Genomic DNA, 12,128 nt, shown 5'->3' on the forward strand with positions numbered 1-12,128 from the left:
ACATAAGATTGAGATGTAAAATTATGTACCATAAAAATCTGCTCATTTGTAGTTTAGAGTTCATTGGTTTTTTTCAGTATAATCACATAATTGTATAAGCATCACCGCAGACTACATTTCAAACGATTTCATCAACTGATTTCCCTCTCCCCCCGCCCCCAGAATTCCATACCCATTTGCAGTTAGTCGTCATTCCTTACTCCTGCAGCACCAGGAAATGACTAGTCTGTTTTCTTGTTCTATGGAATTGCCTAATTTCCCATAAATGGAATTACAGGAGATGGAGTTTCCCTGTGACTGGCTGCTTTCCCTCGGTGCCCCGTTGCCATGGTTCACCCATGCTGTCATAGGTATCAGCCCTTCACTCCTGTTTATGGCAGAATATGGGTACATATCCACTGTATGGATACACCACATGTAATATATCGATTTAACACTTGATAAACACCTGGGTTTCTGCTTTGTGGCTACTATGAATATTCATGGACAGGCTTGTATGTGGATATTTATTTTCATATCTCTAGGTCACAGTTTTCCATCATGGCCCTGGCTGAGCCTCACCTGATTTCCACTTTAGAGGAATGAACGCAAGCCTCCCCAGCTGGACAGCAGATCCCATCGGAAGCGGCTGTCCTGTGTCTATCTACCTTGATTTTTTTTTTTTAAAGATTTTATTTATTTATTTGACAGACAGAGATCACAAGCAGGCAGAGAGGCAGGCAGAGAGACAGGAGGAAGCAGGCTCCCTGCTGAGCACAGAGCCCGATGCGGGACTCGATCCCAGGACTCCGAGATCATGACCTGAGCCGAAGGCAGCGGCTTAACCCACTGAGCCACCCAGGCGCCCCCTATCTACCTTGATTTTGAACTTCTCTGGTTCAAACTGAATGTACAGAATAAAGCTTAGGTATATCTTTTTTTTTTTTTTAAGATTTTATTTATTTATTTGACAGACAGAGATCACAAGTAGGCAGAAAGGCAGGCAGAGAGAGAGGAGGAAGTAGGTTCCCCGCTGAGCAGAAAGCCCGATTCAGGGCTTGATCCCAGGACCCTGAGATCATGACCTGAGCTGAAGGCAGAGGCTTAACCCACTGAGCCACCCAGGTGCCCCAAAGCTTAGCTATATCTTGACCTTTCCCATTTCTATGCCCCATTGTTCTACCTTCCTTGACTCAAACTCTGAGGGACTCACAGATCTCATCTTTCACTACTATCTTAGCCTTAAATGATCTTTTTGTAGAAGAGTTCCCCCCGCCCCCCGCCAACTTGGTCTGGCCTGCTTTTTTAATAGGAGCTTAGGTACTCTCCCATTATTATTTAACAATCCTTGCATTTGCTTTTTTTTTTTAAGATTTTTTTTTTAAAATTTATTTGACAGAGATCACAAGTGGGCAGAGAGGCAGGCAGAGAAAGAGAGGAGGAAGCAGGCTCCCTGCAGAGCAGAGAGCCCCATGTGGGACTCGATCCCAGGACCCTGAGATCATGACCTGAGCTGAAGGCAGAGGCTCAAGCACTGAGCCACCCAGGTGCCCCCTTGCATTTGCTTTTATCTCAACTGCTTTGTCAGCTTCTTTCTGGTTTTTCTATGGACTGAAAGTCTTCCACACAAATGTTCAATAAACATGTGTTGCTTGATTAGAACCAAAGCTAGATCAGTGAATGAATTCTTTGCTGTCTAGGGGCTCAGCATATCTGATGGGGAGTTAGGTGCATTTGTCCATACTTACTTTTAACCTGTAACAATAGTAATTGAATATGGTTCCACTTAACAAGTGTTTGTATCACAATTTTTGGCTACATGGAACACCATTCTGCAAGGTAACACATCCTCCAGAGCTTTCTCTTTCTTGCTCAACACACTCAGAGTCCGTATCGAATTCCATGTAGAAAACCTAAGGCTATAATAAGTTGCCTTTCAAACCTTGCCGAATTAAACTCTCAGCCAAACCAAAATATTTGTCACCTCACCATTTAAGAGAACCACAAAAACCCCTCATCAATTAGAACTGAACTTGAGAATTAAACCCACTGACACAGAAAAACCTCTTGGACTTTAAGCACTCGGGAAGGCTCTTGGACTCTGAGAACATAATCGAGAACTAGATCTTCACATTAGTTTCTCCTGCACAGAACCTCATGAGGGTTGGGGACTTTCAAACTCCAGGCAAGCCCCATGCAAACATCTCAACAGACAAGTGGGAGCCTTGAGGCATGGTCCTCTCCACCTGATGCACCTGCCGTAAATGGGATGGGATCAGCACACTGGCTCCTGCAGCCCATCAATTTCTGCCTCTGTCACTTACCAGCTGTTCACATTTTATTTCCTACTCCAAGATTTCAGTTTTCCCAGCTGCAGAAAGGGGACGCATATTCCTTGGAACATATGATTGGCACACTGTAGGTTCTCAATAAATGTCAGGAGCTATTTTTATCCTCATTAGCATGTACTGGTTCTGTATCAGCTAATCATATTTTATTCCAGACTGAGACTTGGGGACTGAGGACTATAGGACTTGTGGGCTATTTCAGTGACATAAAGAAGGTGTACAAGATTATACCTAGCAATCTGTTCTCCGTATACATGGCTCATTGGGATGCTAGGGTAGTAACCTCGTAAAGCCCAAAAATGACAGCCCCAGAAGATGGAGGGGAAATGAAAGAAGACAATTCTCTCATCAGCCCACCACTAATTACTGTGTATGACCCAAGAGGGTAGGTTCTAGACAATGGACCGGCCATCACAGCACTTTGCGGCTTATTCCCTGTCTATGCATATCCAGGTTTTAATATCCACTCCATGACTTCTTTTCATTCATTCATTTAGCAGCAACAATTCACAGTGTTGATAATGACTATTTGCAGGAAGCTTCCTATGTTCCAGGCTCTGCGCTTTACATGTTTAATTTCATTTAGTCCTTACACTAATCTTCTCCCATAGGAATGATGCTCACAGATATGAAATACGAAGGCACAGAGAGGTTTTGTAACCCGTCTGAGGACAGCACAGCTCAACTGGGGTAGAGCTGCATTTTGCACGCAAATCCACCTGACTTCAAAGCCCTTGTTCTTAACCATGATGCGGTTCTGCCCTGCCTCATGCAGCTCCGAACAGGTAACCAGGGTAGAGTCTACATAGAATCATGGAATCACAAAGCCAGAAGGCTCTTACCCCCTGGTTATCACACTGGATATTTTTAAATTGTGTATTAATTAGATGACAGCGGGTAGAGAGGTGAATGGTGACTGCTCCCACGCTATCCTTTTCATATAGCCAAAGTCCTCAACAGAATCAACTCATTTTAAACACTGTAGAAATACAGTTTCTACAATAAGGGCTCATGAGCTCAAGTTTTACTACATCATCAGCAAGCATAGGTTGGGGATCTCAGGACTTTGTATGACTCAAGACCCTCATATCACAATAAGCCCAGACCCCCAGGCCATCTCTTACCTCTGGATTCTAATCTCTGTGGCCTGTCAGCAGCAAGACAACCTTCCTTCTCGATGCCCCTCTCCACCAGTTTATATGCACTGGCTTTTAATGTATTTTGTGTCCCCTAAGATACAAGCTCTATGAGGGGAGGGGTTTTTATTTTGCCCTGCTGTAGTCCCTGAAACATAAGACATGCTCACTAAATATGTTAGCTGAATGAATACTGACAAGTTATTTTTAATTTCTACAGGAAGATAATACTTATTAACTCACTAGGTCCTGAAAGGAAAAAGCAATGCTCTATTCACCTCGACTTTGTTCCAATTCCTTGAAAAGTATGAATAAATAAATACCTTCCATAGGAAGTTATCTGTAATTCAAGGTTTTCAGTAATTCAGCCTGAACAATCATTTATCAGCTATTTGAGTATCTTTTACATGCATGCACACATATGCACAGAGCACTTAGTACATCACCTAGGACATACAAAGTATTTTTTTTTTTTTTTTGGTGGGGGTGGGATGGACACATGCCAGGCCCTATATACCAAGGACACCAGGAGAAAGATCAAGTCCTACTCTCATGGAACTCACAGGCTAGAGGAAAGGACAAATGTTAACTGATCACATTTAGTTACAGACACGAGTAAGTGAGATTTTTACAGCATTATCGGAGGGAAAGAAAGGTGCTGGGGACCCAGCTAGGGAATACAGATGGAACAACCACTGTGTGTTCCATGTAATTTACTAAACATGTGGTACAAAAGGATTAAGTGCCTGGGCATTTCTCTTGGAGACCCTTGGCTTAGCATTAACAATCCTGCTGACCTACATGGTTTTCAACTAGCTTCTAGAACATAAAGCCATCAGGAGGAGAAAAGAAGAATCCTTTGACATAGCAAAGACAAGTTTTGTTTCCTTCATGAGGAAGGACTCTGGATGAGCATCCTAACAGCCCAGACTGAAGCAGTGGGGATGTGTCAGATTTGCCAACAGGGAGCTTGTGTCTCAGAGACCCCAATGACAACACTAACAGCAGTAATGGTATCTATGCTTTCTTGGTCCTCAGGCTTTGTACACATGATCCCACTTATGCTCACACTTATAAGGAAGGTACTCTCACTGCCCTTACTTAGAGATGAGACCGGCCAAGAGAGGCCGAGTAGCTTGCTCAGGATCATATGGTTAGTGAGAAGAGGCTTTCAAAGGACCCTCTGTCTGCATCCTTGTCACACTGTCTCCACAATCAGCCCTTTTCTTGCTCTGTCAATATCATTTCCCTGTTCAAACAACTGAATCAAAGTGGACTCCCTACTTTTCTAGATGTACCTATGAGTGCCCACTTCTGTTTATCTACTCCTTCTTACCTTCCCATGTACTCATATGGGAAACTGAAAAGACGATCAGCCTGGGAGTCATGGATGCTATGTTGGAATCCAGGCTGGACACAAATTAGCAGCCCCTAATAATACCCACTATCTGTTGAACAATTACACTGTGTGCTTTGTATACATTAACTCACTCGATATTCATAGGTATTATTTCTAGTTTGGACAAATCAGTCTAGTCAGTCAACTCAGGCATGGGTTCTATTGCTCATAGGAGGCAGAGCAAGGATTTTAACTTGGTTTGTTGCCAGTTTATGTTTTTAACCTCTGATCTGCCTCTCATTTCAAAGGCTGGACCACCACTGGCTCTCTGGACTCATTTTCTTGTCTGTCATAAGAAGGAGGTAGGATTGTCTACCAAGTGCCTCCCACCTCTCAGATCATAAGATTGGTGAATCTCAGAGGTCTTGTCTTTTAATTTTCTTCTACCAATGCCCCTGTACTCTAGGATAGTCTTCCCGAGGTGATTTCAGCAGAGCACTCAGGAATACATCAGGGATACTGGAATGTAAGGTCAAAAGAGCTTGGGGAACTCCTATTCAGTTTTGGGGGTTGACAATGCATGATTTCAGCAGAGCACTCAGGAATACATCAGGGATACTGGAATGTAAGGTCAAAAGAGCTTGGGGAACTCCTATTCAGTTTTGGGGGTTGACAATGCAATTAGCCTATTAGAGGTGCTGAGAAGTCCTGCACACAGAAAAAATTTATTCTTTAGGAATCCAGGCTTTTCAACTTATGCACTAACAAATTTTGGGATGGATCATTCTTTGTTATTGGGGCACTATATGATCTTTAGCAACATCCCTGGCTTCTGCCCACTAAATCCCTAAGCCCCAGATGGGACAGTCCAAAATGGCTTCAGAAATTGCCAACTGTGTCCTGGGACGGTATGACTTACCCTTGGTTGAGAACCAACAGCTTTTGTCCTGCCTTCAGATCTTATCGGATCACATCATCTCCCTCCCTACTACTTCACTGTATTTTTTTTTTCACACATTACTTGAAGCCTATCATTTCTCTAGTACAGAGTTCCTCAGAATACCTGGGGTTATGATGCTATAGGCAAAAACAACCAACACTTCTTTTAAGTCCTACAGGGTATATTAGGTGTCCCGCACAGAAAGAGTTTTGTGTTATAATCTGTGCGACTAGGAACATGTCTGCATGTAACTAAGCATATTCTCCTTCATGGAGTCTGGCAGAGCACTGTTCACCAGAGAGAACTCAGACCACAGGGTAACTGAAGATGGGATTGCAATCCTGGGAAAGAGATGAAGTGATGAGACTGAGGAAGAGTTTAGAAGAAAACTGTTGAGGGAGGAGCAAGATGGTGGAGGAGTAGGAGATCTAAATTTCATCTTGTCCCAGGAGTTCAGCTAGATAGTTCTCAAACCACGCTGAACACCTACAAACTCAACCGGAGATCGAAAAGAAGAAGAGCAGCAATTCTATGAACAGAAAAGCTACCTCTTTCCGGAAGGTAGGACATGTGGAGAAGTGAATCTGATCTGATACATGGGAAGATAGATCATGGGGGGAGGGGCCGCCTCCCAGCAAGCAGTGGAGCTCAAAATTGGAACTCTTAGAAGTCTGTTCCACTGAGGGATGTTGCTCCAGATGATAAGCGGGGGTAGAGCCCTAGCCGGGACAGTGTGGTCTCAGGACCCTCGGGGTCACGGACAGACCAGGGGTGTCTGAGTGTGGCAGAGCTCCCAGGTATCAGAGTGGGGAAGCCAGCATTCATTTATATAAAAACAGTAGTTTCCAATGAAACTAGGAGCTGGTTCTTTGAAAGAATTAATAAGATTGATGACCCCTGGCCAGACTTATCAAAAAGAAAAGAGAAAGGATCCAAATTAACAAAATCATGAAGGAAAGAGGAGAGATCAAAACCAACACTGAAGAAATACAGACAATTATAAGAACATATTATGAGCAACTATATGCCAGCAAATTTGACAATCTGGAAGAAATGGATGCATTCCTAGAGATGTATAAGCTACCAAAACTGAACCAGGAAGAACTAGAAAACCTGAACAGATCCAGAGCCAGTAAGGAGATTGAAACAGTCATCAAAAATCTCCCAACAAACAAGAGCCCAGGGCCAGATGGCTTCCCAGGGGAATTCTACCAAACACTTAAAGAAAAATTAATACCTATTCTCCTGAAACTGTTAAAAAAAATAGAAATGGAAGGAAAACTTCCAAACTCATTTTATGAGGCCAACATTACCTTGATCCCAAAACCAAAGACTCCATCAAAAAAGAGAATTACAGACCAATATCCTTGATGAACACAGAAAATTCTCACCAAAATACTGGCCAATAGGATCCAACAGTAAATTAAGAGGATTATTTACCACGACCAAGTGGGATTTATTCCTGGGCTGCAAGGTTGGTTCAACATCCACAAATCAATCAATGTGATACAATACATTAGTAAAAGAAAGAACAAGTACCATATGATCCTCTCAATAGATGCTGAAAAAGCATTTGACGAAGTACAGCATCCTTTCTTGATCAAAACTCTTCAAAGTGTAGGGATGGAGGGTACATACCTCAATATCATCAAAGCCATCTATGAAAAACCCACCGTGAATATCATTCTCAGTGGGGAAAAACTGAGAGCTTTTCCGCTAAGGTCAGGAACGCAGCAGGGATGTCCATTATTACCACTGCTATTCAACATAGTACCAGAAGTCCTAGCCTCAGCATTTAGACAACAAAAAGAGATAAAAGTCATCTGAATTGGCAAAGAAGTCAAACTCTCACTCTTTGCAGATGATGTAATACTTTATGTGGAAAACCCAAAAGACTCCACTCCAAAACTGCTAGAACTCATACAGGAATTCAGTAAAGTGTCAGGATATAAAATCAATGCACAGAAATCAGTTGCATTTCTATACACCAACAAGAAGACAGAAGAAAGAGAAATTAAGGAGTTAATCCCATTCACAGCTGCACCCAAAACTGTAAGATGCCTATGAATAAACCTAACCAAAGAGGCAAAGAAGCTGAAAACTATAAAGCACTAATGAAAGAAATTGAGGAAGACACAAAGAAATGGAAAATGTTCCATGCTCATGGATTGGAAGAACAAATATTGTGAAAATGTCTATGCTACCCAAAGCAATCTACATGTTTAATGCAATCCCTATCAAAATACCATCAATTTTTTTCAAAGAAATGGACCAAGTAATCCTTAAATTTATATGGAACCAGAAAAGACTCTGAATAGCCAGAGGAATGTTGAAAAAACAAAGTCAAAGTTGGTGGCATCACAATTCCAGACTTCAAGCTCTGTTACAAAGCTGTCATCATCAAGACAGTATGATACTGGCACAAAAGGACACATAGATCAATGGAACAGAATAGAGAGCCCAGATATAATCCTCAACTCTATGGTCAACTAATCTTCAACAAAGCAGGAAAGAATGTCCAATGGAAGAAAGACAGTCTCTTCAACAAATGGTGTTGGGAAAATTGGGCAGCCACATGCAGAAGAATGAAACTGGACCATTTCCTTACACCAAAATGGATGAAAGACCTCAATGTGAGACAGGAATCCATCAAAATCCTTGAGGAGAACACAGGCAGCAACCTCTGACCTCAGCCGCAGCAACTTCTTCATAGAAACATTGCCAAAGGCAAGGGAAGCAAGGGCCAAAATGAACAATTGGGACTTCATCAAGATCAAAAGCTTTTGCACAGCAAAGGACACACAGTCAACAAAACCAAAAGACAACCGAAGGATTGGGAAAAGATATTTGCAAATGACATATCAGATAAAGGGTTAGTATCCAAAATCTATAAACAACTTATCAAACTCAACACCCAAAGAACAAAGGCTCTAATCAAGAAATGGGCAGAAGACATGGAGAGACATTTCTGCAAAGAAGACACCCAAATGGCCAACAGACACATGAAAAAGTTGTCAATATCACTTGGCATTAGGGAAATACAAATCAAAGCCACAGTCAGATACCAGATCACACCAATCAGAATGGCCAAAAATAACCAGTCAGGACATGACAGGTGTTAGCGAGGATGCAGAGAAAGGGGAACCCTCCTACATTGTTGGTGGGAATGCAAGCTGGTGCAGCCACTCTGGGAAACAATATGGAGGTTCTTCAAAAAGTTGAAAATAGAGCTACCCTGCAACCCAGCAATCGCACTACTGGGTATTAACCCTAAAGATACAAATGTAGTGATCCGAAGGGGCATGTGCACCCGAATGTTTATAGCAGCAATGTCCACAATAGCCAAACTATGGAAAGAACCTAGATGTCCATCAACAGATAAATGGATAAAGAAGATGTGGTATATATATACAATGGAATACTATGCAGCCATCAAAAGAAATGAAATCTTGCCATTTGCGACGATGTGGATGGAACTAGAGGGTATTATGCTGAGCGAAATAAGTCAGTCAGAGAAAGATAATTATATGATCTCTCTGCTATGAGGAATTTGAGAGGGAGGACAGGGATTCATGGGGGGAAGGGAGGGAAAAATGAAACAAGATGGGACCAGGAGGGAGACAAACCGTAAGAGACTCTTAATCTCAGGAAACAAACTGAGGGTTGCTGGAGGGGTAGGGGAGGGAGAAGGTGGCTGGGCGATGGACGTTGGAGACGGTATGTGCTATGGTGAGTGCTGTGAATTGTGTAAGACTGATGATTCACAGACCCATACCCCTGAAGCAAGTAATACGTTATATGTTAATAGAAAAATAATAATTAAAAAAAGAAGAAAACTGTTGATTTGGGAGAAACCAAAAGCTAAAACCTCCTGCGTTACAACAGGGACAGAAGGTGACGGGAAGCATGCAGGGTGCCCGTGTGGGCTCTGGGGCCAGGAGAAGAGAGGCTGGAGGGAACCCAGAGTCTGTACAGGGTGTTCCTGTGTGTGGCTCCTTTCAGCTGTCCTGGAACTCCTGTCCACGGTGCCATGGCTAAGAGGACAGGTGGTCCCAGGCTCAGCTGGCCCAGGCTGAACTCCAGCTCTGTTGCTTCTAAGTTACGAAGCCTTGGACAAGTGGCTTGCCTCCTTCCTAGCTTCGTTTTCCATGGCTGCCAAATGGAGCTAAGAGGAGTACCCACCTTGGAGAGGAGATGAGATAGATCTTTTTGGTTGAGCATGTGGCCTCGTGCCTGGACCCACAATAACAGGGAAGAAGGTGCTGCTTCAGGCAAGCGTGGTGTGAGAGGAGCCCAAAAGCCTCCCGTGTTCTCCCACTGGGGTCAGATTGGAAGAGCTACTAGTTGTGAAATGGATTTCTCTGTCTTCTAACTGCACTGGCACACAGACATGCAACAGCTTGTCCTGGACTATCCCTCGGAACACATCTTCCCCGGGACAAGTGGTGGTGGCTGGCTGGCACGCGATGTCACTGCCGCCCTGGCTTGGGTGACTCAGGCAGAGGAGGGGGAACATAAAGGAAAGAAGGCAGGCAGATGTGAAGGTGGGTTCATGATGACAGAGGCACAGACTCAGAATCACACATGGGGTTTTAAAGTGCTCACTTGCGCTGATGCATCTTTTGCAGAGAAGGAGAGCTGGCACGCTCTTCTGTGTGGAGATGTGGCTGACTACCTCCCTGTGGTGGGGACACAACTAGAGAGGGGGGCGGATGGCGATTTTCCTTCAGAGAGATGCAGGCAACAGTCTTGCCCCTGGAGAGAAAAGGCCCGACAACCGAGATGCAGCCAGTAACCTGTCCTATCCAGAAGCCACATCCAGTCATTCTGCCCAATGAGAGAAATGGCCAGTGATTTTCCCAGGGAGGGTAAGAACTCCCATGGACTGATCATGCTGGCCTTCCTCCAGCTGAGGACAGTGAGAGAAGTTTCAGAATGAATTAATAATGAATATACTACCACAGGTCTCAAGACACCATCCCCAGACACGGGCTGCAGAATGGCAGAGGTCTGAGGTCACACTGAGACTGAGATCAGATTAAGACTCAGGATTCTGTGTTGAGAAGGAGTGATACCCAGTGACTCAGCCTTAGTGATTTGCTCTTCATACAGCCTTTCATTAATTCTACAAATAAGTGTTCAGCGGTGAGCACCGCGGGAACCCGACGCACAGCATCACGGAGAGTAAGCGATACATCTAGAAGGGATTATGCAGGTCCCTGACTTTTCTATAACTTTGCAGAATAGGTCAGCATATAGATATACTTCACCAACAGATCTTCTAATAAATAATCATTCAAAGGAACGCCTGGGTGGCTCAGAGGGTTAAAGCCTCTGTCTTCGGCTTGGGTCATGATCCCAGGGTCCTGGGATCGAGCCCCGCATCGGGCTCTCTGCTCAGCGGGGAGCCTGCTTCCTCCTCTCTCTCTGCCTGCCTCTCTGCCTACTTGTGATCTCTGTCAAATAAATAAATAAATAAATAAAATATTTAAAAAAATCATTCAAAGTTAAGAAATAGTGAGTCACCCCCCCCTTTTTTTTTAGACAAAAGAAATGGACTACAACTCAGAGGGAGGAGACATGATGGGACAGGCGGGTGGGGTCTGATCTGGCTGATGGGATCGGGGAAGGCTTGGTTACAGGCTGAAGCTTGAGGGATCAATAAGCACTAGACAGATCAGAGGTCAGCAAACCTTCCATGTAAAGAGCCACATAGCAAGAATTTTAGGCTTTAAGGGCCATTCAGTCTCTGTCGCAGCTATCATAGTGTGAAAGCAGCGCAGATGATCTATAAACAGATGGCCATATATTCCTATCAAGTGCTCCTCGTGGACACCAAATTTCAGTTTCATGTAATTTTTACAGGTCATGAGACAGTATGGTTCCTCTTCGTTCAACCATTTCAAAGTGCCAAACCCTCATTCTTCACTAGAGTTGTGCAAAAACAGCTGGTGGGCCAGATTTGGCCTGGAAACCCTAGATTGCTGACCCCTTATGTCGATGGTCGGGGGATGGTCAGGGTGCCTATACTAGACAGGGCAGTCAGCAGGAATCAGCCCATTCTGCGGGGACAGTGGAATCGGAAGACAGCTGTTGGTGCAGAGACATCCCGTGGAAAGCATGGAGGATGAGATTGTGGCTTAGTGACTGCAAACGTGCTTTCCTCCAGTGCATGTGCAAGGTGGGTACCGGCAGATACACTTGGGCTAGAATCTGTGGCCCGCCACTTACAGGCCGGATGATTTTTTTCAAGTTTCCATAGCTTTCTGAGATTCAGATTCCTTATCTTTAAAATGCAGATATCATTTTAAGAAGCAGAGGTAGAAAAGCAGATAGGATGCCTACTGAAATGGCTGGCCACGGTCAGCATCAACAAACAGCAGCGT

The 12,128-nt window shown here is 43.9% G+C and overlaps 1 protein-coding gene across 12 annotated transcripts in view; it reads right to left on the reverse strand.

Annotated features, from left to right (window-relative positions):
* PPP2R2B (protein phosphatase 2 regulatory subunit Bbeta) overlaps nt 1-12,128 on the reverse strand; it is a 456,957-nt gene that overhangs the window by 17,589 nt on the left and 427,240 nt on the right. The gene's annotated exons all lie outside the window — the stretch shown is intronic.

Source organism: Lutra lutra, chromosome 5 (assembly GCF_902655055.1).
Source record: "Lutra lutra chromosome 5, mLutLut1.2, whole genome shotgun sequence".
NCBI lineage: Eukaryota > Metazoa > Chordata > Mammalia > Carnivora > Mustelidae > Lutra > Lutra lutra.